The sequence below is a fragment of the Protopterus annectens genome, chromosome 15.part0, assembly GCF_019279795.1.
Source record: "Protopterus annectens isolate FY-2018-M chromosome 15.part0, PAN1.0, whole genome shotgun sequence".
In the NCBI taxonomy this organism is placed as follows: Eukaryota; Metazoa; Chordata; order Ceratodontiformes; family Protopteridae; genus Protopterus; species Protopterus annectens.
The window spans coordinates 351,211,033-351,236,064 of NC_056749.1; positions in this window are offsets into that span (position 1 = coordinate 351,211,033).

The window sequence follows — 25,032 nt, forward strand, 5'->3', positions numbered from 1 at the left end:
TGTAACTTCTATAATTACCCCCTCTGGGGGTTTTTAAAACCTTCTCTAAGATGGCAAATTCAAAACCTAAAAAACCAGAGCAGTTTGTGGAATGTTTACATAAAGCATTGTTTAGATTTTTATTAAGTATTTGGTAAGTGTGCTCATAAATCCTGTCCTTTAAATGCCTTTCTGTCTTACCGACATAAAAACTAGGGCAGGTTTTACACAGCGCCAAATAAATCACACCTATAGTTTGACAATTACCTTTTTCAAACATTATTGCTGTCCTTAGAATGTTGTTTAGTGTAATACTCTCCCTGTTGTAAATATATTGGCACTGGGAGCAACGCCCACATTTTGAAGTGCCATACTTATTATTATTTTTATTCTTAAATTCACTTTCAAAACATTTTTTTCAAATTGGGTCCAACTTTATAAACAAAATTTGGTTTATTTCCCACTACAGTCCATAGCTTCAAATTATTTCTCAACATAACCCAATTGTCATTCATAATTTTCTCCACCTCATATGTTTTATTTCCAAAAGGAATGACCATAGATTTTTCAAAATCCTTATTGTCTTCAGGTCCTTTGTTTGTTTCCTCACCCATATTGTGTGGGTTCCCTAAAAGGGGTTTGTATTTCTTTCCCCATTCGTCCCTTACAAAATTAACATAGTCATTAATGTTTTTAGTGGGGTACCCTCTTTCCTTAAATAATCTAGCTACTATTGCCAGTTCTTCATCAATATCTTCCTCATTAGATGTCATTCTTGCTATCCTAATGAGCTGGCCTTTCAAAATACTATTTTTTTGTTTTGTTGGGTGATTACTCAAATAATGTAGGTATGAGTTACTAAAATGTGGTTTTCTATAAACCTTAGATTTAAATGACCCATTTTCCTTTTCAATATTTACATCTAGATAGTTTGTACCATTCTCTTTATATTCATAGGTGAATCTTAAAAATTCTGTACTGTCATTAAAATACTTAATCATTTCTTGAATCTTAGTCTTCGGACCTTTCCACAAAATAAAGATATCATCCAAGAATCTAACATATAATTTCATATATTGAAAAAAAATCACTTTTAAACACAACATTATGTTCCCAGTCCAATAACACAAGGTTTGCATAAATGGGGGCACAAGATGCCCCCATAGCCACCCCTTTGTGTTGCTTGAAATATTCTCCTTCAAAAAATATGAAATTATGGTCTAAAACAATCTCCATAAATTCCATAATTAATTCAATTTTATTACTTATAAGTTTTGTGTGCTTATTTAAACTCTCAGAGAACCATTCCAGACCTTCTTTTTTCAGAATAGATGTATATAAATCTATTATATCAATAGTAATGAAAAGTTATATCTTTATCCCACAAATCTTTGTTTATTCTACCTAAAAAATCCCAAGAGTCCCTAATCATGTGGTCTGCATTAATAACTTGATTTTTTAACCATTTATCTATCAGCATCCCAAAGGGGTATGTTTTGGACCCTCGACCTGACACAATAGGTCTAAATTTCAAGTTTTCTAGTCCTTTATGTGTCTTAGGTATTCCAAACATTGTAGCTACTAGGGGTTTCTTAACTTTTAAAAAATTGTATAAATCATTTGAAATTCTTTCCTCCAGTATGTATTCTTCTAAATAAAAATCTTTATTACTAATATTGATCTCATTTAAGGAAGCTGACGTGTAAGTCAACGAATCATTTAACATTTCAAATATTTTGTGGGAATATTCTAAGCTGTCGTAGAACACCATACCAACTCCTTTGTCAGGACGCATCACTCTGATACTCTTGTCCTCTCTCAAACATTTTAATATTTCATTTTCTTCTTTAGTCAAATTTTTATTTTTAAAAATGTTTTGTTCTCTACCTTTGAGTTTATATATATCTTCCATTATTGCTTTTTCCAAGCTAAATAAAATTGGATCTAGGGGCGGGTTAAAAACACTCTTATTCTTGGGTTCATACTTTAGCTTCTCTTTATTAAATATTTTTGTCCTTCAAACATATATGCTAAATTAAGCTTCCTTAAAAACATTTTTAATTCAATAATAGTTTGTGTATAATCAAACTGTCTAGCTGGAACAAATTTCAAACCTTTCATACAGAGAGAGAAATGTTCCTTAGACAGCTCAACTCCTGCAAAATTGTAAATATGATATCCTAACAGTGTATGTCTCACTCCATCTTGAACAATATTCCCTACCATTCCTCCCTTTTGTTCCTGTTTCCTTGATTCTTCCACCCTTGTGGGTATTTCCTTACCTCCTGTAGCCCCACGTCCCATTCCTGCTGGTATTGAAAAGTTTGTGGTTCACATACATCTTCATCATATCTTTCAGTGTTGTGTTTCCTTCCATAACTTCTATTTTCTTTAAGTTCTTTAAACTTTCCTCTATAATATTCAATATCTTGTCCTTTATTACTTTTTTTGTTTTTGTTATTATTCAATATATATGCTCTATGGTTTTTATACTCTGTCAAGTCCCTGTGCATTTGTTTACACTTAATTTCATACAATTTATTACATTTAAAATCTATATTATCCATTTTTCTATAATATAAATTTTCATACTCTGAAAATAAAAGATCAGTAGAAATTTTTCTATTCAATATTTCATCTTTTTCTATAAGTTGACTCAATTTTGTGTCATTGTTTTTAATAATTTTACCCAACATTTCTAAACCATGTCTATTAAACATTTCAGTAAATTCTGCTATCAGTTTGTCATCATATTCTAAACCGAAAGGAAATTTATAGATTCTTAGTCCTCTAGGTACAATATTTTTTGCCATGCATTCGGACAAATATACATTCTCTTGATATATATCTATACACATATATACATTATTTTGATAAAGTAATAAGCATCCGTGTATATATATATATATATATATATATATATATATATATATATATATATATAAAATGTATATTATATATATATATATATATATATATATATATATATATATATATATATATATATATATATATATATAAAATGTATATTATATATATATATATATATATATATATATATATATAAATGTATATTTTATATGTATGTATATATATATATATATATATATATATATATATATATAAAATGTATATTTTATATGTATGTATATATATATATATATATATATATATATAGATATAAAATGTATATTATATATATATATATATATATATATATATATATATGTATATATATATATATATATATATATATATATATATATATATATATATATATATATATATATATATATATATATATATATATATATATATATATATACATTTTATATATATATATATATATATATATATACATTTTATATATATATATGTATATATATATATATAAATATATACATATATATATATAATATACATTTATATATATATATATATATATATATATATATATATATATACATTTTATATATATATATATATATATATATATATATATATATATACACAATGTATATTATATATATATATATATATATATATATATATATATATATATATATAAAATGTATATTCGTATATGTATATACACGCACACACGCACACATGCACACACACACACACACACACACACACACACACACACACACACACACATGCGTGTGTGTGTGTGTGTGTGTGTGTGTGTGTGTGTGTGTGTGTGTGTGTGTATAGAGAGAGAGTTTATTATCACAATCTTAAACATCATAATCTGGAGAATATAATATCTTAAGGTCAAAACTCTAAACTCCACAATATCTAAAAATCTTGAATACTGAATTCCCCTTTAAGTTTGTCCTTTGGAGCAAGTGCTAACATGGGTCATACAGGGGTATGAACTTAGAAATATGTACTAACAGTGATTCTGCAGGGTGTGGTCCCAGAAACAAGTGCTAACATGGGTCCTGTTGGGGCAAATCCAGGATTTCAATATTTTGGTCTTCAGCGTATTAGTCTTTTAATGATATGGTCTCACTATTATGATTTTGGGATTATTTTCCTTGGTTGACATAGCAAAATGTAGAATGCAAGCACATCAATTACAAGAGGTCAGCAGCACAATGATCCTCAGTCAACTGCTCATATGCGAGAAAAATCCTCACCATATGCAAACAAACAAATAAATCAATAACATCATTTTTTTGCAGGAAGGCAAACTACCCTGCATGCCCACACCTTCTGCTGATTTTATATACTAACTCTTAGCTAACCCATTATACAGGGAAAGGGAGTATTTCCCCATCTGGTGATTGTTGATCTAGCAAACCTGTTGACCATCTGATATGTCAAGCAAGCAAAGCTGGATCATGGTGAAATGAGGCCCTAGGCAGAGTAATGGATTGGGGATCTCCCAATATAACCACAGTAGCACCTCTCACACACAACAGCATCCCCGTAGCATAGCCCCCCCCCCTGCAGCCATTCCAGTGTCCAGTTACTTTGGTTATTTCTCCCCATTTACTGTAAACACTCTTCAAGCCTCTCAGTGTACACACTATTTTCTTCTTTACTTCTACAATGATTACAGGTATTTGGATTTAAACACTGATAGACATTTGCTAAACAAAACAATACAGTCTGACAGTGAAAACAGACTTGGCATTAGCAGTAAACTTCTCTACCCTTGAAACCCACATTCAAAGAAATTGCATTTGGCCAGTGGCTGATTATGTTTACCTTTGGGCTACTTTCAAACCATTGGCCCCTTGCATACATTTTTAAGACCATGAATCATACCTCTCAATTGTCCAGATTTTCACAGAGTGTCTAGATTTTGCCTCATATTTTTGGTCTGTTTTTCATAAAATTGTGGTTTACTGACCAATCCTTGGCAAGTCATTAAAAATTAAAGTCAGAAAATCTGAGCATCCAAATGCTCCAGATTGTCTGGAACGTTCCGCATTTGTGATTGATTTAACCCACTGTTCCGCACCGAACAGTGGTAGGTCCGCTTTGTGAATTTTGACTGGCTCGTATACCACAATTAAAGCCAGTCGGCACCACAGGATACAAGCCAATCAAACATCTGTTCCTGATGCAAAGGGAGCTAATCAGGAGGCACAAAATGTAGCCTATCACATGCCACTACTAGTTTTCACTCTGCTGCAGTTTTTTTTCAAAAAAGGATATTGCGGGGCAGAGAAAGATCAGCACATTTAGAGTTATGGCTCTCTTCATCTGACTGTGTGTCTAGAATGTTCAAAAAATAATAATATTTTTCTAATTTTGTTGACAAGGGACTGTTTACTCACACTGATGTATAATAATAATAATAAATGAACTCTGCCTGCCTAACATACAAAGCTATGTCAAACCCAGAGCTGTTGGACATGCTACACTTAAATAAATCCCAATCTCTCTGAACCACATGCTCTGAGGGACCTAAACCTTGTCACCACAATAATCAGAACATGCTGGAGGGATAGATTCCTGTCTCAGAGACTTCCCATACTCTGGAACAAACTACCCAGTCATGTCAAGCAAAGCTTCTCATTGGCCCTCTTTAAGGAAAATGTTGATGACTGTATGGGAAATAGAAAATTCACCCCGGGAATCACTTTTGTGGCATTGCTTGACAGGGGCACAGGAAAATAATTTTTTTGGGTGGTGAAAGCCAGGGAACCTTTTTGGCTAGGCTTATATAGGCCCCAGGGCCGATAGCCTAATACCTACCTATGAAGCTATGAACCTATGAATTACAAGTTCTGGATATTAATTTAATTCAAATATTTAACTTATTCCTTCCCAAAACTGTGAAGTCCTCATACTGGAACATTTTTTTCAGTGTTAATACTTGCTTTATTGCTTGATAATATTATTTACTTTATTGTGCATACATTTGTGGAATGCTTTATGTAATATGTAGAAACATAATGGACATAGCAGGAAAGAAAATCAGTTATTCCTAATGGTAATGCTTTGATGTAACAGCAGTATTATTCTGTATTGTGATCTCAGACATTCTTGTCCATTCATTCACCTAACCTTTTCCCCTTAGGCCTACTAGATTAAAATGTCATATGTATACTAGATTGCTGTATCAGGGGCATGACATTTGCTTTCTATTACATTTACAGCACTTCAAAAGCAGGTGCTAAAGAGCATTTTTTTTTAAATAGTTGCACTTGAATACTGTTATGCAATGACTTTCTACTGAGTATATTGCATTTTATTAATGGTTTATTCTGACTTTATTTATTAACATGGGTGTCTTATTGAATTTTATAAATGTACAGTATTTGCTAAATTAACACTTTTTGCAAAAATCCTACTTCAACCAGGCCCCATGGAAATGGTGTGTTTTCATGCAATGTGAAAAAAGGCTGCTCCATATTTTGACTGTTTGTCAGACATTGCTAGGGTCTGTGCCATTAACACCTATGCAGAATATAATTACAGACATTTGAGTTTCAGACTTCATACTCTTCAGAAAATAATGCTAACAGAAAACCTACTATGCTATCGGCGTTCTAAGTTTGTAAGAGCAATATTTAAAAATTGTCCCTTTTTTGGGCCTTTGTCCCACCATTATTTATGGCTTTGTCCAGACTTCTTGGTTTAAGTGTTTGAGAGGTATGCCATGCATGTATACATGTACAGATTCTTTGATTCACCTTCCTGATTGTATTAAATTATATTCTTTGTATAATACAGCACCACTTGTTAGAGTGTGTTTTAAACCTCTCTAATCTTGCCAAATACTGAAAAGGCATAAATGGTATGGTGGCGCAAGACTGGTAACTGTATTTTAGACTCATTTTCCCTTGCACAATACTTGATGGAACATTGGATCCTATCTCAGACTCTTGTATGTTCACGTTTGGTCAGTCTCCTGAATCAACTATGTCCAGACTTAGTCACTATAAACTCACTAATTTACACAACAAAATCAATGAATCAGCTGTATCTGTATATCTTTTAAACATGTTTAAACTCCTAGGGTAGTTCTAAGCAAAGGAGCAGGAGACAGACAAACTGACTTGTTTCAGAGCTACCTTTCAAATTACGATATGACAGTCATGTGACAGAAAAACAGCCTGTACCTTTGCCGGAAGTAGAAGAGTGATCTCCAGTATTAAGCACTACTGGCAGCACTTACCCTCTTTATTTCCCAACAAATATGTAAAAATACTGGAGAATTCCTCAGAACATAGTACACAGATGATTCCACACTCATGAGATTTGCAGGTAATCTTGCTTCCTTGATTCTCAATCTTCAGTCACGATTTTTCTGTCTTTGTTAATGATTAAATAAGAGTGAATTTCATCTTTCTTACTATAAAGCAAAATATTTACTATCTGGTGAATATATCCACAAGAATAATATCAAAACCTCTCAATACATTAATACCAGTAGACTTGTGTCTTTAGAAGGAGAGCAGAACTTTAAGTATCTGGATAGTGCAAGTTATCCATCCAATACTATGTAGGTAGTATAGTAAAACAAGTAAACACCCCAATGGGCTGCTGTGTCAGATCAAACACCTGCTTACTTCTAAAATGAAAATATCACATGGCCCATTCTAGTTCCAAAACTGCTTTGCCTGCTGGCTGTTACATTAGAATTGCATGCTAATAGCTGGGATGTTATATGTTAACCACTGATGTACACAGTCAAATAACATTGGATGGATAAGCTCAACTACTACATTGCCATACTCTTATTTTACCACAAATGTCTGTGTGTTCATAGCTCTGCCCTGGTTTAACCTCTTTGCTAAGGTGGCAGCAGCTCAGAAGGCAATAAGGACATCAAAAGTTCACCATTTTAAGAGTTCCAAAAATATTCCACTAAAACAGGGAACTGTGAACCAACAAATGCATTATCAACCGTAATGAATAATCTGCCTGCAGAAGTTTACTTCATTAATGACAGTTTAAGCTTCTATTACTCTCTAAGACTTTGGTTTATGAGCAAAATAATTGCCTTAACCGTGGTATTACCTACATTTCTTTTCTCTCTATATGAGGATTCATGTAAACAATCTATTACCCAGTTTTATTTTGAGTACAGTTGCAGCGTATTTATTTATTTAAATTTTATTTTCTGGACATATCTTACACCAGAAATAACTCTTAACCACCGATTGACACAAGCAAGTACTTTGAAAGTATATCTTGCATATCCAGTTTCAATTCTGATAAATTGATTCATATCTGAAAATGAAGTCCCCTCACTCTGGAAAAAAGAATCATTCATTATTCCTCTGAACAACAGTGGAATCATTTAATTTCTTTCATATTACAGGCCAATTACCATTTTATCTCTCCTATCAAAATATAAGAAAAATGTATTCATACTTGACTTCTCGGCTATCGAATAGATAACCAGCTTCTGTTCTCATCACAGCATAACTACTGCTTTGTTGCATTTTGTTAATACTGTTAACACCCAAAGAAATGTCAGAATCCTAGTCTCTTTCATTTTACTAGAATTTTTGATATTGTCTCCCACCTGAAACTTATATAAACTGTCATTCTTATGGCTCACCAGCTCTTCACTGCAGTGGTCTCATAGCTGCCTCTCTAACAGAGCACAAGCAGTGAAATGTGAAAATGATTTCTCCACCTTCTTCCCAGTAACTATTAGTGTCTCACAAGGATCTATACTAGGCCCCATAGTTTTCAACATATTCATCAAGACTTTTACATTGCTACAAATATATTAACCTAGTTCACTATACTGATGACTTGACCATAATCTCCTCTGCTAAATTTCTCTCTAAACTCCAAGACCTTACAGAACAACCCTTCATATCAATTGAAACATGGCTAAATAATTCACAATTACTGCTACACTCTAAAAAAAAATGAATTGCTTCTCATTACCCCAAAACACATCTCTGCCAAAGCAAAACTATTCCCTCTCATCTCAGTCAACAGTACTATGATAGAACAAGTAAACCCCATAAAATTACTGGGTGCCATCATAGATGACCAGTTGAAATTTAACCACCATATATCACACGTTGTTGAAAAAAATACTAATCAAAAAAGTACATTATACACAGTAAAAAACATGCGCCACCGACATAGCCAAAAGATATATAGCCTCTACTTTCTTACTGCCATCTGTCCTCTATGCTATTCCAATCTTTACTGACCTTCAGGTCTCACAGTAGTACAAACTTGAGCAATGTTATAATAAAATAGCCAAATTTGCAGTAGACTATAACAGTAAAACACAGCACTGCCTAGCCCTTGGAGAAGTACACTGACTAAAACTGCATCACCTAGCACTTTCTCAGTTAACTACAAAACACAGACTTTTATATAAACCAGAAAATTGCCCAGTCTTTAACAATTTAGTGCCCCAATAGAATTTTATGCTGTAGATAAAAATCACTTATCACTGTAACCAAGTTACTTAATACTGCAAGTGACACTTTATATTCAGAGTGTAGCTACACCATGGAACCAGATCCCATTATCACTGAAATCCATTCAGAATGCAAACTCATTTAAACAGAATTAAATCTTCATCTGTCAGATCAATGGATCTGCTCCTGTACATCTCCAAACCATTTGTCTTCATTCAGAATCCTATGCCCCACAACCAGTCTTTACCAATATCTGAATGGATTTACTAGCATTTTCCAGCCATATACTTAGTTTTGTGATACTATTCACATCCCACCTCTGTACGTCTGATACAAACCTTATGACATACACACACACACACACACACACACACACACACATATATATATATATATATATATATATATATATATATATATAAAATTATCTTTGAACCTGCTTTATACATCACCTCTTAACTACAATATATATTTTTTGGTTCCTTCAGACCTCATTGTTACTAGCCTGGCCCCCAGTATCCAACATCCATGCCAGGTTTACCATCTACTCACCAACCCCCTGGACTTAACTCTGTTTTTGCTTGAGGTTGGTCATAGATCCTGAGGATGTTCTGGGGTCTTGTCTCACCTGTGTTTCTATATGGGGAGATTTTCTTTTTTCATGACTTACACACTTTCCTTTCCCCACCCACTGTGCTTGTTTTTTATGCCTGAGAGCAACTCCCGTTTTTGAACCACACCCCCTTAGGGAACGTATCACTAAGCACCCTCCAAACTGGGTTGGGTATAACCATCCCTTTCCTGATGCTCTGTCTGTTGTCCAAACCACTGGGCCATAGTCAGGACTTTATCCTTTTATGTCATCGGAGCAGCTCCTCTTTATTACAATATTAAAATGTTCTGCCTTACCTAGTTCCTTCTCTCATCTCCATTTATTTATTATTTATTTATTTGTTTTGCATTTGTTAACTGGGTTTGTCCAGCTGGGTAAGAATGTACCCTTTTTCAGTGGAGACCCGAGGGGGAAAGCCCCAAACAGACATACAAGTAGAGACAAATTTACAGTAATACAGAGCAAAACAATGTCATGAATACAATGGATAAGAAAAAATAATGTACTCCATGGAATTAAACATAGCTATATACAAAAATATAATAATATGGGTGTAAAAGGAAAAACTACGATAATAAATCAAAGAGGAATGCAGTAAGGGAATTAAGGTTATAGGTAATCATTTGAAAATAATATGGCATTATTAGATTAGAGGCTAGAAGGAGAAATTGTGTAAGTGCAGGGGGCCTCAGATCTGAGGAAGAAACTAGTGCATGAGTAAAAAAAAGAGAAACGTGTATGTACAAGGGGCCTCAGGTCAGAGGAAGAGATGGTACAGAAGAAGAAAGTAGTAGAGGAGGGATGTAGTGATCTAGAGGGAGGTTATAAAAGGGAGAGCATATAGATATAGTAAGTTATAGAAATAGGAAAGGACTTATAGATCAGACTTAGTGGTAAAGTGGGTATAGGGATGGGGAGGGGTTAAGTAGGTGGTTGCAGGTACATATAGGGTTGTTATGGAGATACAGTATCAGGTCATGTTTGAAGTTATAAAGGGAGGTATGGCTTCTGATTTGGAGTGGAAGATAGTTCCAGATAAGGGAAATGGAGTGTTTATAGAGTATTTTACCTATGTTCTTATTGGGTCTATAGACTTGTAGTAAGTGTTTATCAGATCTGTGCAGGTAACAGGGAGGGATTTACCAAGAGATCAGGTTGGACAAAGATGGACAGTCAGAGTTAGAATTAAGAACTGTAAGAGCTTGGATTAGCTGACTTTTGGCCAGAATGTGTGGGAGTTCAAGCCAATGTAGTTTTGTGAGTGATGTGCAGTGATGGGATTTATAGGAGCTGCTGGTGACAAATCTAGCAATTTTGTTGTAGGTTTGGTCAAGCTTTGCAGCAGGTTATTTTGTAGATTAGAAAATAGAGGGGAGCCATGGAGGAGGGCAGGGATGAGATAGGATTGGGCTAGCAGAAGTTTTGAGTTGGGGTGAGGAATTTGCTATTTCTGTAAAGCAGGCCCAGGTTTTGGTGTTTTATTTATGGAATGAAGTATGTGGAGGTCTAGTTTGAGCTGGTCATCTATGATGACACCTAGGAGTTTAGTGTGTGAGTCTGGTCTTATGATGGTGCCATTTACAGAGGATAAGAGAAAGCTGGAGTTGTGTTGGGCTAGAGTTTTAGGCAGGAATAATAAGAGCTTAGTTTTAGAAGGGTTCAGGATGAGTTGATTGTTGGTTAGCCACTTCCCAACAGAATTAAATGAAGTTTGGGTGTAATGGTGGAGGTTGTTTATAGAGTCAGAAATGGAGATCAGAGTTGAATCATCTGTGTACTGAATGATAGAGGAGAGGTTACAGGCAGTGTGTAGGCCATTGGTGAAGAGATTAAAAAGGAGGGGACCGAGAACTGAGCCTTGAGGAACACCGGTCTGAACTGCCAGAAAGGGAGAGAAGGAATTTAGCCATTTAACTGCTTGTAGATGAATGGACAGGTAACTTGAGACCCAATTAAGAGTGGGGATGGAAATGTTCAGCTGAGAAAGTTTATGAAGTAGAAGATTGTGAGAGACAGTATCAAACGCCTTTGACAGATCTAAGAAAAGGCAGGACACAAGTTTGTTATTGTCTCTGGCCTCAGCTACTCTATGTGAGAAGGATAAAAGTGCAGTGTTAGTACTGTGTTAGGGTCTGAACCCATGCTAGGTGGTGGTTAAAAGATTGTTTTGAGCAAGATGAGAAAGAAGTTGAGAATCGATATACTTTTCGAGAATTTTGGAGAGGGGAGAAAGAATATCTATGGGACAGAAGTCAGATGGTTCTGTGGAGTTACCTCCTTTATGTAGTGGGATAGTGTAGTATTGCTTCCAGATAGAGGGGACAGTGGATTCTTGGATAGAGCGATTGATTAGAATGATGATAGGAAGGGCAATAGAGTTAGCATCAAGTTTAAGGAATTGGGGAGGTAGGTTATCAGGGGCAAGAGAACAAGGTTTGAGTTTACTGAGGAGAGTTTTAATATAACTAACAGAGACAGGTTTGAGCATGAAGGGGTCTGAGAGGTTAGTGGAGTCAGACTGGGGATGTAAAAAAGGTATGGGCTTGGAAGTGGAAGTAGTAGAACTGGAAGTGAAATTAGAGGTAGGGTTGGGGTTGTTGGTGGTGTTAGGTACTAGTTTAGAAATGGTATCAATGACGTAGTGATTTAAATGGATGGCTGCATCTGGGGGTGAATGATTGGGAAAAGGGTTGGGAGTTGTGGGTGAGCCAGGTTTGAGAAGAGTTTTTATGGTTGTCCAGAACTTCTGGGGGTTAGAAGTGTGCAGAGATTGGTCAGAGAAGTGAAAGTTTCTTTTGCCTGGTTGACTCTTTTTTTTGTAAGGTTTCTAAATTCCCTATATGATTGTAGGAGGGCAGGAGATTTGCATTTCTGATATTGTTTCCAAGTGGCATCTCTTTTATGCACAAGGTGGAAGATTTCTTTGGATAGCCAGGGAGCATGTTTAGCTTTGACTTTTATTTTCCTGATGGGGGCAAGAGAGTTGAGTATGTTTAGGAATGTCTGGTTGAAGTAGCTGACTGTGTCATTTAAAGGTAGAGAGTATAGGCAAGACCAGTTTCTAAGCAATGATCACATGATCTGGTAACTATTTGACAAACTCACTGATACACCTCTTCAGATGCTAAGTGTTGATCAGTTTTCAGCATCCACTAATGTATAAGAAACTGAGACCAGCTGGCACAGTGGTTAAGGTCTTTGCCTTCCACTCACAAGGTTCAAGGTTTGATCCTGACCCCTGGCCAATGCCAGTTTGGAGTTTACATGTTCTCCCTGTGTCTCTGTGGAGTTCTTCCCACCTCCAAATAAAATACTGAGTGTTTCCATCTTAAACTCACCAATGAATGGAGCTGTGGGCAACAGCACAGACTCTACATGGTACCATATAGGGGGAAGAGTTGTATAGACCAACCGCTTTGGGCATCTACTGTGGTGCACAATATCTTCCAGACAGGAGAACATGGATCACAGACTGTGCAGCATGGTAGGGCTAGCTATTTCACAATGTAAAATACGGCTCTAGGTGATTCAGTCACATTGACTAATGTTGCCAAATGGGCAGGGATATTTGCCAAAGATAAGTGGATTGAGGACCCGACCTACTCCGACCTGTGCCAGGGACCCACACTAACGATGAAAGAAGGTTATGTGCCACCTACTGGCCAGTTTGCACCTGCCATAAAGCCCAAGGGCCAGATGCCCAGTCTGGGTTACCTAGGAATAGCTCTGTTGTCCAAAAGCTTGAAGTAAAACCAATCAACCTGCCAAACATGAACTAAGAATTGTTACACTAAAATTAAGTTCACTGACAGGATGGAGTTTGGAAGTGGATGATAAGACGGAACAGAGAAGGTTGGGCATCCTATGTATCCAAGAGGCAAACTGGAAGGGCAGTGCAGCAAAGACACTTGGCTTGGGATTGGTGTGGCAACTGTTGTGAGAGAGAGGCTTCAGAAGGCAGTGAGGAATATTATTAGAATTAGTGACAGTCTCATGGTAATCAGACACCATCCTAATGATAGGCTGTAGTATTGCCTCACAGCAGGGTTGTGATAATGAGAAAAAGAGTGATTCATACAGCAGTTGCAGGACCTACACGATAAAGCAGGACAACATGACTTGGTGTTGATAATGGGTGACTTGAATGAACATATCAGGACAGACAGAGCAGGATATGAGGACTGCCTGAGTCCACATGGGTGGGGCAACAAGAATAAAGAAGGACAGGCCATTCTAGACTTCTGCCTGGCAAATGGCTTGATAGTAGCCAACATATGGTTCAGAAAGAGAGATCACATACAAGAATGGCCAACATGCAACTCAGTTAGACTTCCTCCTAGTACAAAAAGGGCATTGGGGTAGACTCACTGATTTGCAAAGTCATCCCCAGTGAAACAGTTAGCCCACAGCATAAACCACTGTTTGCCACAATCAGCTGCAAGCAATTGTCAGAGAAGGCTCTAAGGTCAACAGAGACAAGGCTGAAGACCTGGAAGCTGACTGCAGAGAAAGTCAAGGAATTACTCCCCAAGAAGAGGAGGAAATAGGTAGAGCTGAAGAAGAATGGCAGCACCTCAAAACAGCATGTGTGAGTACTAAACAACAAATATGTGTCCGAGCCCATTATGGAAATAATGTACATAAAGAAAGCTGGTGGTAGAATGTAGAAGTCCAGGAAGTCATCTAAAGACAAAAAGGAGTGCAGAAAAAAGTGGGAGATAGAAAAGATGGACTAGGCCAGGAAGGAATACTGGCTGGCTAACAAAGAAGCTAAGAAAAAAGTTGCAATAGCAAAGAACAGGGCATCAGTGGCACTCTACCAGCTTCTGGAAAGTGCCAAAGTAGGTGGCACAAGGAAACTATATCAGGTTGCAAGACAAAGACAGAAAGATAAAGAAGATAGACACCTTTCATAAGGGATATCAGCAACAACCTAATCACCAGTCCACAGGACATCAAAGGCAGATGGAAGTAGTATTTCCAGCAGCTTCTGAATGAAGAAAATCCCACAGAAGCTGTAACGCCCCCAACACAGCCTACAACGAGGGAAGAAGAGGAGCCCACCCTAGAAGAAGTAAGAACAGCACTAAGAAAAATGAAGTCAGGGAAAGCAGCAGGGTCAGATGAGGTCACAGCAGATATGATAAAGATGCTGGGTGAGATAGGGAGAAAATGGCTCCTGAGGGTAGTCATAGCAGTCTGGAGAGAAAGGTGTATACCAGATGACTGGAGAATAAGCATACTTGTGCCAGTGTACAAGAGCAAAGGGGACATCAACAACTGTGGGTGGTACAGAGGTATCAAACTTCTGTCACACTGCATGAAAGTTCTGTATAGACTAATTGATAAATAGATACAGAGAGTAGTAGAAAGTAAGATGAGAGCTGAGCTTTTTGGATTCTGATCAGGATGCAGCACAAATGACCCAATGTATGCAGTGACACAGATAGTTGAGAAGAAGCTGAAGATGAGGAAAAAGTCCAATTGGACATTCCTTGGCTTGGAGAAAGCATATAACAAGGTCCCAAGAAAGCTGATTTGGGCAGTCCTGCAGTGGTTCGAAGTCCCAGAAACATTGGTAGAATTAGTGCAGAATATGTAAAAGGACCCAATGACTCAAGTACGAACAGTGTTCTGTCTCACAGAGGGGCTCACAGTAGGAGTGAGTGTGCATCAGGGTTTAGCTCTGAGCCCACTGTTGTTCCTACTGGTGATGGATTACATTAGCAAACAGGTCGGAGGGGACAGATCATCAAAGTTGCTGTATGCAAATGATGTGGCATTACAGGGTCCCTGAGCAAGAACTTCAGCAAAGGATAGGGTAATGCAATGCAAAAGTGAAGGCATGTGGAATGAAACTAAGTACAGGTAAGGCAGTGGTAATTGCAGGAAATTGGGGAAATCAGAAGAAGCTGAGAAATGACATTGAAGGGAAAATAGTGGAAACAGTTAACACCTTAAAGTGTCTGGGAGGTGTGGCTGAGGAGAAGAAAAGTCTGAAAGAAGAGGACAAAGCTAGAATCAGAGGGGCTGTAGCCAAATGGCATAGAGTGTCAGGTGTAGTGTTTGACAGAAGAATGCCAAAGAAGCTGAAAAGTAAGGTGTAGAAAACAGTGGTGCAACCAGTACTACTGTACAGTACAGAAACCTGGGCAGTAAAGACACAGCAGATGAAAAAGCTAGAGCTGATGGAAATGAAGCACCTGCGAATGGTGATAGGATGCACTGTGGGACAGATGAAGAAATGAGGACACAAGAGCAGAAGCTTAAGTAGCTCCAATTGCAGAAAAGATCAAAGAAAACAGATTACAGTGGTTCAGACATGCAGAAAAGCAGTAGAAAATATAGTGAAGAAGATTTGGGAAAGACAGGAAGAAGGTAAGAAGAAACTCGGGCACCCAGCAAAGTGGTGGATGGATTATGTAAGAGAAGATCTGCGACAGTCAGGCATGAGTGTCGAAAAAGGCAGGAGTGTGGCATTGAATTGAGAGAGATGGCAACAGTTAACACAACACCCTAACCTCATGCAGAAAATGGGAAGAATGGTGTTGATGATGATGATGATAGTGCACAAATAACTTTTATAATGGCCTTTATTTAATGTTGTGTCTTTCGGCTTTTCCCAGTTAGGGGTCGCCACAGTGGAACTCCGGTCCGCTAATGATTGGCAGTTGATTTTTACGTGCTGAGTTGCCAGCCCTAATGCACAGCCTTCAACGAAGGTACGCCCATTCAGGCATGTCTTCACGCAGAAGATGCTCTAGCTGAGAGTTGAACTGGTCAGCGTCTTACTGTGAGGCGACAACGCTACCGCAGCACCACCACTGCAGTTGTTACTGTATCTTCATGTCTGCTCATGTATATTCTAAATATCTATTCACAATGTTTGTAATTTGTTGGAGTTTTTCTTCCCGGCCCCCTGCTCAGTCAGAAAAACCCTGTAAACTAAAGCAAAATAAAAATAAATAAAATAGTCTTTCTGTAATATTTCTCTAAGTAAGGCATCCCATATATTCAGAGCAAAATAATGTTCCTCGAAATGTTTCTTCACAATGCTCCCTTACAGGGGAACAGAAGAGGAACAAATCTGTCCTGTAGTTCTTTAAATGTCTGTCATAGCTCATCTGACCTAGGGTCTCATGTAAAAATTAATCTTTCTCTTAATGTAATTAGTTGTATGCATTTGTATTACAATTGCAAATGTTGATTTTACATTTGTGCCTATGTACTTGAAACCATTTGCATGCATCCAACATGCTTCTGGAAACCTGGTTAAATATGTAGTCTTTCTGAAGTTTTTCTTTGGTTACATTCGGTTATGTAGTATGATATTGCTTGTATCTTAGTTTCTCATGCATATCTGTTTAAGGTGGTATATACTTGTGCTCTGTTGCTTGTTCCATATAAGAACAATATGCTTGTGCTTAAAATGCTTTAGTTTGTGAATAACTTGTACAATCCAGAAGAAGGAGTTACAGTTTTATTACTGTTTTAGTGAGTATTCTCCCTCTCCAAGGTGCATTAACTTGGGAATGAGAATAATAAATTAAGGGAAGGTGGAGGGTGCAGGTGCACGCCTTGTCTCACCTTAATAAAAACAAATGTGTGTGTTTTATATTGCAGTGCACTTGTCAATTATTGCCAGCCATAAGGAGATGAGCTAGAAAGATTTGCTTATTTGTGATGTCATTTACATGCAACTCTTGTTAAGCAAGCAGTCTTGGGGAACCATAATAGATCAAATTTCCTCCCTTGATTACATTTTTAAATGTCCCTCTTCCTTTAATAGTGACCCTGTTAACAAATCATAAACAAGCATTTGCCCCAGTCCCCTTCAATAAACATGGCACACCAAAGACATTTAAGCTTTCATAAACATTAACTTCATTGAATGATATTTTAATTTATTGATCACAGCATGGACATCCTTATAACTACCTACTAGGGCAATGTAACCCCACTCATACTAGCCAAATAAGCAATGTCCTCATCTCCACTTGCTTATTTTTACTTATCAAGCAACATCCTCACCTCCACTCGTTTATTTGTACTTATCAAGCAGCATTCCTTTTCTCCCTTTCTCACTTACTTTTACTTATCAAGCAGCATGCCATCTCTCACTTTCATTTCCCAACCCACTGAATTAAACATCTAACATGAGAGGGGGAACAGAAGAAGGACAAACCTGTCCCTCTTCTCCACCTAAACACCAAACCTGTAAAAATAACCACACAATCCTAAATGTTCCTAAAAGAGGGAGGGAGGAAGGACGGGTAGCAAGTTCATTCCAAAATCTGATCCCTTACCCAGTTACACTCATATAAAGCCAGTTAAGCCCCTCCTTGCACTTAGTTCATTTCCTCCCAAACTTCCTACTTTCCCAATTTAACCCTTCCATCCTCACCACACTAACATTCTTCTACTACCATCTTAATTCCAATTACTATTCCTACCTGATCCTCACCAAATGACATTTAATGATCTTTATTAAGCTTCCATAAACATAACTTTATTGAACAATATTTTAATTTATTGATCACAACATGAACATCCATATAACCATTTACTAGGGCAGCAAATCCCCACTCACCCTAGTCAAATAAGCAGTGTCCTCACCTCCGTTCGCTTACCTTTACTTATCAAGCAGCATCCCATCGCTGACTTTCATTCCCCAATCCACTGAATTAAACATCAAACACCAGAGGGGGAACAGAAGAGGAACAAATCTGTCCATCTTTTCCGCCAACCAGCCTGACATAGGCTGTTCTCCCTCATTCACTCCAAAACCTTCAGCAAACCTTCCAAAATAAACCTAAGCATACATTAAAGAGGCCAAACCAAAATCATTCAGGTATACCCCATCTTCTCAGAACTAAACTGGATCCCTGTCATCATCATCCCAAATGCTCTATCATATAAATACCCAAAGCAGACAGTTGCCTAACTAGCTCAAAATTAACAACCAATGAACCTTCTCCAAAGCCAAAATAACCATGGTACTTCCTCCAGCCACACAATACACATACTTGGGTATAACATCTTTAAAATAAACAGATCCTCAGTTATCCTAACTATTAACTGTAGCTTCAGAATAATTTCCAGATCATTACCTGCCAAATGCACCACCAGGACTGTAAGGAGCCCAATGCCACCTGAAACAATGCAAGCCCAATTGTGTGCCATCCAGCCTAACTGCAGGGCCCTTTTGCTGCCCAATGGATATATAAATGACCAAAATGAGATTTCTTTTCCTAGAAAATTAATTTAATACTAAGCCAGTTACCATACCCAGTTACCTAATTTCAATGGCCATCGTCTGTCAGTCTTCACATTTATAAAACCCTACCCCAACCCTTCAACATACGAGCCACAGTCCAAGATTTAGTAAAGTCACGTAACCCTGCCACCCATGCAACTATACTAATCACAGCTAAGACCACCTTGACTGACTGAACTGCCTTACCTTGTTCCAAAGCCTGAAACAAAAATCTCAACAATAGTCCTTTCCACCAAACTCCTTCCTCCTCACCTGCAACAGTTAACAAAATCTTGCAATGCTCTACCATGCACCTTCCTTTTAAAAGCTACCAAGGATTCCTGTACCAAGCATCTGTTCATTCCAATCCAAACCCTCACACCTTGTATGGCAACACCTGTGGCTCATACCACTGCCATATTGTCCAAATGAAAATGAACCCTTTTTCCCCACAACTTCTCCCGCTAGACCTTCAACACCAGCCAAATTGGAACTAACTCCAAACAGGCAACATCGCTCCTCCAATCATCCTTCCATCTTGCCAGCAGTCCACAAACCACCCTCCCACCCCCAAATATGTCCCTATCCCAATACTTCCTGCTGCATCTGTAACAATTGCAAATCCCCTTGAACAACCCAATCCTCCTGCCAAAAAAGCATACCAATAAACTGCTCGAAAAGACAACCAAAATGCTAAATCAGCACTCACCAAATTATTAATCCTCACCCAATGACATTTGCTTTTTCCTTGTTCAACAAAAAGGCTATGACCCCACAAAAGGAGCAACCTAGGTGAACTGCCTGACAAGCACACTTCAGGAGCCCGAAGAGCTCCATGACATCCTTAATTCACACCTTGTCCTTGGATTTCCCGACCGAATCCTTTCTTTTTTTTTTTTGCAGATGTGCTACCTTCACAGCTGGTAAACAAAACAGACCATGGCCTGCATCCACTAGCAATCCCAGAAAACAGTGCCTTGCTTGAGCCATCTAGCATCTGCCTAGCCAACAGAACACCCAGTTTCTTACACATCCTCAAAATCACCCACCTACCTTCCAAAGCTCAGTCAACCCTTCACCTATTCTTAAAAAGTCATCCAAAAAACATACTGCCTCTGGGCAGTCAACCAACTGCTGCCAAATGTAAAGTAGAGCAGTGCTAAAGCTCTTAAAGTAGCATAGGCCACCGAGCATCCCATCAGCATAGCCGTGTCAAAGTAAAACTTAAACCCAACTACCATGCCCAACAAGGGCCACTCTTCCTCTCAAACTGATAATAAATGAAAAACTGATTCAATATCTACCTTTACCAACCATGGGTCTATAAACTCTTGAATGACCTGCACTGCATCATCCAAAGATGCATAACTGACTTTTACATCATCTTCCGAAATAGAATCATACACAGAATTCCGCTTCGGATAATCATCTTCTAAAATAGAATCATACACAGAATTCTGCTTCAGATAAGACCAATGGTAAATCAAATGAAATGCCCTTCCAATTTCTTAGGAGCCCACTCCATCAAAGAAACTTTAAAGCTGTTAAAGGGAGGAATATCAAATGGACCCAGTGACCTACCTGCCCACCATTCCTTCCAGGCCAAGCATTCCAAAATCTCTTCTTTCCCCTGCAAGAAATGCGGATTCCTACAAATTGACCCCTCCCTTCCCACCCCTAATTTAACAGAAAATCCTTCAGAAAACCCATATATTAATTCGACTGCAACTACTGAATCAGAAAATTGCATGAACAGCTGACACAATACCTGTATGTTAATGGACAAATGCATCCCTCGGTCTTCCCTTTGACCCACGAAAGGACACCCCCCCTTCTCTGCCCCTGAAAATTCCCTCTGCCCTGATTACCCTGAAATCCAAGAATCAGTAAAGGTAACCCATTTAATTTAGGCTACTGCAAACTCAAATTAAACAACGTGCCTTCCCATCTGCCACCTGCACAGCTGAATGCATACCCGCACAGTTCTAACAGGTGTGCAAAACCAACACACCATCCACGAGCAACACCCTGCATTAAAGGCCCAGCATGTCCTCTGGCTGATCCCCACTAATTTAACCCCTCTGCTAACAGCTCCAAAGCTGTCTACCATAGTGGCTAGCCAAATGTCAGGATGAATCACCTCCCAAAGCAGCGACTGATCCACCGCCTTCCACTTCCAAAACCTCTGATTATATCACCACCAGGCATTACCCCCCCACAAACACTGTGCCTCATAGATTGTGAGAAAATAAGCCAAAAGAAATATGGCAAGATGTAGTATCCTTCTCCAACCAAACCACCATGTAATAAATGAAGCCTAACACCCAGTTGTCCCATGTCCTAGGCCACAGCCTACCTATCCTCCTCTGCCCCAAGGCTGCTTAAGTCACCCAAGCCTTTACTGTTTGCAGTTTCTGATTCCATCAGATGTTGAACACCATCCACATCAATTCATTCAAAATATCAAGGTCCTTGTATTTGCTGTCTCAGCTTCCAGCAAGTGCTGCACCCCTTCTGCGTCAACTGATTCATAAATATTTCCTTTACAAATCTTCCCCTTAACCGATGCCGTAATGTGTGGTGTGAAAATGACACCTTCTTCTGCATTAATGAATGCCTCAGTAGTTAGCCAATCCCCCAGATGCATCCTGAAGTCAGAACTCATCTTGTCTTGTGACACTACCCTATCTACTTTTGACCCCAAACTGACCAACGATGACCCCATGCAAACTTCCTTGCTTACCACCCCCTGGACTTGACCCATCCCTCCAAGCCGTGCCTCCCCCACTGTACCTCTAAACTCCTCCTGGTACTGGCTTGACTCCCTTCCTTCATCCCCTGACATACTACTGCCACCTCTCAAAAATTCAGACATGCCCGTATGTACACCACATAAAGTATCATTTTCTGCACATTGTCTTGTCTGTCCTGTTCCTGTGTCTGCTGACTTCTGTGGTCATTTTGCCCATGCTGAACAGTTGCTCACTGCCTTGCTCTTCAGTGGCTGACTTCTCTTTCTACTCTGGAATACCCTGGGTTCTACAATTGCATGACTTGCTAGATGAACCCACAGTGACACTCCTCCTCTCCCCTCTATTTTTTAGTTATACAGAGTCATATCTCTGCCTTCATACCTCTCAATCTCTTAGTCTCTTAGTGAAATAAATCTGGACAAGAACTGACAAAATAGGGGGAACAATGGCCCAAAATAGGGGCAGATTATAAACATTGCTCTTAGTAACAGGGTTTGAATAGTGTTATTAATAACAGACTTTGTGGTGACTTCAATCTTCAGATCCTCCAAGTGATGTGCTAAAAAATCTCAATGCCCATGAGGAACAGACCAAAACATGAGGCAAAAATCTGGACACTCTATGAAAATCTGGACACCCAAGAGGTACACCTATCTTGGCTCTGCAAGTAACATCACAACCTTTATCCCAACCCCCACCACATGCCAGCAGATAGCCTGCCTCCTTACCTCTTAGAGCAAGAAAATGAACAAAACCCAACAATGTGGGAACAAAGGCAAACCTGATTTAACATAGATTCACTGAGGGACTGAGAGACTTGAAGTCTGCAACTCAAATGCCAGCCCTCATTTTTGTACTCCTGGTGTATTAACTCCACCAGAAACCAAACCTCTCAAACTCTTAGTGCAAAAAATGCAAAAAATCTGGCAAAGCTTAATGCAATGGGGGCAAATGCCTAAAAATAGGGGCAGATTTTTAACTATTGTTCTTATCAACATAGAAAGTTGCTAGATTAACAGAACTTGTGTTAGCATGCATTTCCTAAAGATAGTAAGTCCAAAACGCAAATATATGTCATTATTTAGTGACTTCAATCCGTAGTGATTTACCAGCAAACCACAAAGTTTATGATGAACAGACCAAATATGAGGTAAACTCTGGACATTCTGCAAGAATCAGTACTGTTGAGAGCTATCTACGTGCAACTGAGAGGAACGAGGCTCCCTCATACCATTAATCAAGCTACACGCATGCACGATTAACAGCCGTTACAAAGCGGCTAAACTTTTACCAGCAAAGACACTGCTGCACTCAGGAGCCCCTTCAAAAGAATATCACCAGCCCCCAATACCAAAACCCCTTCCCACCATGCCTTTATGGATTCATTATTTATGCATTAAAACACTTAAGATACTGTATATTTAATTCTAAGTATAAATCATACACAGGAAAACAGAATATACATTTTATGTACACACGTGTATGTAGGAACATATAGAAACGGATATATTCTTGAGTAGATATTGCTCCATTCTTGTAAAGATTGGAGTTATATTAAATATTTATTTTGAATCAACCTAAGGAAAAATGATGCAACTAAAATGACATCAGTATACGTCCTTTGTAAGTTAATAAGCACTCAGCATCATTGCACTGCTGTTCTTCTGCTTAAGACTTTCCTGTGTCTGATGACCATATCCCACTTTGACAGATAAATTGCAGAAGTAGGCACAGTTTTCATTAAATAAAGCGCTATTTTTTTTTACACCTACTATGAATCGGGTTCCCAAATATAACTAAGAAGGATTTCTACTTTGTAATTATATCACACAGTTCAAAGCATAGATGACAGTGAAGTATCCTGGACTATGACTATAAAAATAAAAATAAAAATAAAAAAGCATTTAATATCCTCCTCCAACACTAGAGCTGCTTTCCTTTTCTTCTTCTTCTGATTTATTTAGTATTACAACGCATGTGGCAGGGTTTCCCTCGCTCCATCACAGAGCAGTTAGCATTTTTGACTCCATGCACACTCTACTAAGCACCAGCAGAGGTGCATACTGTCCCACTTCACTATACTTTGAGAGAGAAATTAACAACAAACCCAGCACCATGTCCTCATGTGTACCTGAGGCCTGCCTGCACCCCTGCACAGAAATACCTACAGGTCATCTCAGACGTAACACTTGACTCTGCAAATTCACATCAAAATCTGATCGCTTACCCAGTTACACCCACACAAAACCAGTTAAGCCCTTCCTTGCACTTACCTCATTTCCTCCCAACCCTCCTACTTTCTCTATTTAGCCCTTCCATCCCTACCACACTAGCATTCTCCCACTACCATCTTAACTCCCATTACAATTCCTAACTGACCGTCTCCCAAAGTTGTCCCTGGACAAATTGGTTTGTTCCCAAATGTCAATTGTTGAATGAATCTGATACCAATTCTGGAATACAAGGACAGATTGTCATGATGGGAAAATTGCAATGATTTGAACAGAGCCGATGTCAGTGCTATATTGATAACACAGCACAAGTTCTACTTTACTACTCAGCAAGGCGCGGGTAATGACTTATCTCACATGTAGTTGCATCATTGTCAAAGCACGGTGAATTCTGTAGGAAGCTTTCAGGTGTTTAAATGTTTCCCCAAAGGGTCATAAGTTTAACTTGTTAGTGCCATCATCACTGTGGTTAATGAGGCTGAAATGCTGCTGCATTACTGGTTCTTCTGGCTCCGCTGACAGTCTTACTAACTTGTGTGAAATATGTTAACATTAATTAAATGTTCAAGTGAAAGCAATGTTATTCTTTTGCTGCAATGTTTAAAACAATTTTAACATGCTTTATGATTAAACTGCAGCTTATTCCATAGCACAATTGGGTTCCTTAGCAATGAAGCTCTGCATTGCAAAATTACCCTGTTGCATGTCCAGTATGTAACAGAAACTCATTCACTTACTGAATGAAGTGCTCTCAGCTCATTCTTGATTAGTTCATTAGTCAATGTGCAAAGTCTCTGAAAGAGTTAATGTTTCAAGTGAGACACAGGTTTGTCTTCAC